Source organism: Equus przewalskii, chromosome 31 (assembly GCF_037783145.1).
Source record: "Equus przewalskii isolate Varuska chromosome 31, EquPr2, whole genome shotgun sequence".
Classification (NCBI taxonomy): Eukaryota; Metazoa; Chordata; class Mammalia; order Perissodactyla; family Equidae; genus Equus; species Equus przewalskii.
The window spans coordinates 29,324,035-29,327,423 of record NC_091861.1 but is presented as its reverse complement, the minus strand read 5'-3'; positions in this window follow the sequence as shown (position 1 = coordinate 29,327,423).

The window sequence follows — 3,389 nt, the reverse complement described above, 5'->3', positions numbered from 1 at the left end:
GTATGTGTTTATCCTGAATGTGTGTCTGGGAGCAAACTGGCCAGAGAGCTATACAATAAGAATGTTAAGATATTTGGAATTGTTGTCCTTTATTTTGCCCACTTGCCAACATCGCTAGGGACACTGAATGTTGACATAGACGTAAGATAGCTGTTAGAAACAGTTCAGTTGCCACCAGGCCTTCAGGGACTCCAGGTTTCCAGAAGTCCTGTCACAATGTGGGAATAAGGTGATGTGCCCTTTGTTAGTTTTTTTGCAGTGTTCAAGTTTTGCGATTTACATAGCTGGTCTGAACTACTGGGGTACAACCTTTGTTTGTCCGACAAATAGTTATTGAACACCTGCTGTGTGGCAAGTTTGTGCTAGTGTTTTAGAATATAATGGTGAGGAATCAGGCATGGGATTAACCAAATAGTCACACACATTTAAATAGGGGCTTTTACGATCCCTTTCTGTCCCTAGCTTCATTTCTGAACTACTCTGGACGGCGGGGTGCCAAACTTGAATCCCCTTGGCATGATTTTATAATATGCTTGGACTTGTCTTTATTATTCTTTAGATGACAGAGAAAACAGATTTGAGCAGAAATCAGTTGAAGTAGAAAGAGGTTGCCCCTGCTGGGACCGGCCCAGTGGCTCAGCGGTTAAGTGCGCACATTCCGCTTCTCGGCAGCCTGGGGTTCGCTGGTTTGCATCCCGGGTGCGGACATGGCACTGGTTGGCAAAAGCCATGCTGTGGTAGGCGTCCCACATATAAAGCAGAGGAAGATGGGCACGGATGTTAGCTCAGGGCCAGTCTTCTTCAGCAAAAAGAGGAGGATTAGCAGCAGATGTTAGCTCAGGGCTAATCTTCCTCATAAAAATAAAAAAGATGTTGCCCCTGCTGAGACAAAGACTGAGGAATGCAGACATTAGGACTGTCCGCGCAGGGAAACAAAGACTGTAAGGTCCTGTCCACACAGCATCCCAGTGTAGTTAGTGACTTTCTACCTGGGCTAGGCACCATGCGTGGAAAATGTGTCTGCATTTTCCGTTCATTCACCTGTGAAGTACCCATGTCCTTCACTCAGCAGCAGCCTGCCACACAGCGTGTGGCGTTGGACTCGTGGCAAACAAGACAAGTGTGAATTTATACAATCTATTAATGACATGATGGCATAAACTGAAAATAGAAATTTCCTTTGTATTCCCTACTTCATAAATTTCCAACTTTACAGAATTCTTGAACCTACTTCTCAAAATCAGTTACCGTTCTCTTTTGAAAGCCCAGGAGTTAATTTATTCCAGGCTTGTCTCCTATCCCCACGTGTACTGAAGTCAGATTTGGGGTTCCTAGATACTACTAGCATATCACCTGGGATGCTTTCCTTTGTGAGTGAGCTCCAGCCCAGACTGGCGGTAAGACCGAGGGAGCTTCTTTGCCTTCCTCCTCCTAAAGGGGAAGCCGGGGCAGGGGGAGCATCGGGATGGTGGATTCCTAGGCTCAACATCGGCATCAAGATTTCAGTCTCCACCCTCCCTCCAGGGTAACAACTTTCCCTTGGGCTGTCTGCGCCTCAGGCTTACTCCGCTCCGAGTGACCACCAGCAGCAGTCAGGGTTATGTACTTTCTTACATCCAGAGGGCCAGGGGACAAAGGTTCCTGTGACTGCACCACCCTGGAAGCAATCGCTGTGGCCAGGGAAGCACCATGTGCTGAGTGGTCGGGGAGAAGCCCAGATGTGGACCAAGATGGATGTGGGGAGTGGTGGTAGGAAAGGAGCATCTCCTACGGGACAAACCCCACACAACTAGTCCATCGCTACGCCCAGTGAGCAACACCGGCTGCTTCTGCCCCACGTCCCTGCTAACAGGTCTGAGCCGCCAACATCGCTCACTTGCACTGGAGTCACAGCCATTGTCTTGTCTCCTTGCCTCCAGCCTGACCCGCTGCAGTCCATGCTGCTCACAGCAGCAAGAATAATCTTGTGATGATGTAAAAGCCAGATTTTACTTCCCTCCTTAAAACTCTCCAGGTGGCTTCATTTTGCAATTAGAAAAAAAACCCACCAGTCTCCTTTCCTGGCCCACGAGACCTTGCTATAGCCCCTGCTTGCTTTCTCTCTGCCTCCCTACTGCACCCTCGACCCCTCACACACCACACCCCAGCCACCCGGCCACTTCCAACCTCTGGAACACGCGTGGCTCGTTCCTGCTCCAGGGCTTTCACATATGCCGTCCCCTCTGCCTTCTACGTCGTCCATGATGGTCTCAGCTCTAAGGAGCTGCCCCAGAAAGTCCTGTCTCTCCCGTCTGAAGGAGCACCTCGAGCCACCCAGAGCCCGGTACCCTGATTGGTTTTATTCATGCGCTTGTCCCAATCTGAAAATGTGTCCATTCATTGTGTGCATCTTGTCCGACTCCAGGTGCTGGGGATATACTGGCTCCAGGGGACTCTCTGATCGCGAGAAATACCAGAGCCAAAGGTTGTTAGAAGTCATCCATCGATCTCTGATGTAACGAGTACAGAGGACTTGAGCTGGAGAAGAGAAGTGAGAGAACATGAGAAAGAAAAGCCCAGGTCCCTACTCCTTGCCCAAGGAAGGACAGGAAAGGGCTAAAGCCGTGGACACTGGGGTCAGGAGACACCTCCCAGCCCAACAGCCCTGGACTCAGTGCATTCCTCAGTCTCTATGATTCGGGTTCTCCTACAGAACAGGATAATGATGGTACCTCACTCAGGAAGTGGTTGTGAGCACTGAGATCACGTGTGAACAACGTGCTGGGTGGGGCCTGGCCCAGTGCTGACATGTACGGGTGCTCAGCAGGGGTCTGGGGGACGAGACGGTGGTCCGACGGCAGGTGGGCCCGAAGAGCTGCTCGTCCCCTGCCTCCTCGCCGGTACGTTCGAAGGACAAGGAAGCTGAGCGTAGTTTCTCTGCTCCAGACCCCTAATTAAGAGGAGAGATGACATCCGTGACTGATCACGTAAACACTGCAGATTCCAAGCTCCCTCTCCCGCTGCCTGACCCCCTCCCCACCGCTCCCCCAAAGCTATCTAAACAGGAACAGATTTACCACCCACCTTGTGGGCAGTCGAAGCTAAGGCTGGGGGACCAGCTATTTATCCTTCGGCTGCTGTGGGAATTCAACACACACAAATAAAGCTCCTTTCCAGCCAAGTGTGTATTTTTCCATCAGCGTGTGGCCCCCCTGCCCAGGTTGTCTTGTTTAGGTTGGGGCAACCCAAGGGAGGGAGGACGGGGTGGGGTGTGGGGCTGTGGTTTCAGAACCTGCTCCCCAGGACGGCTGGCCACGGGGCAGCTGGAGTCCCACACAGGGCTGCCAGAGAGGCTGGGGTGAGGGACACAGATGTGCCCACAGACAACACATTCCACTTCCCCCTTGCGT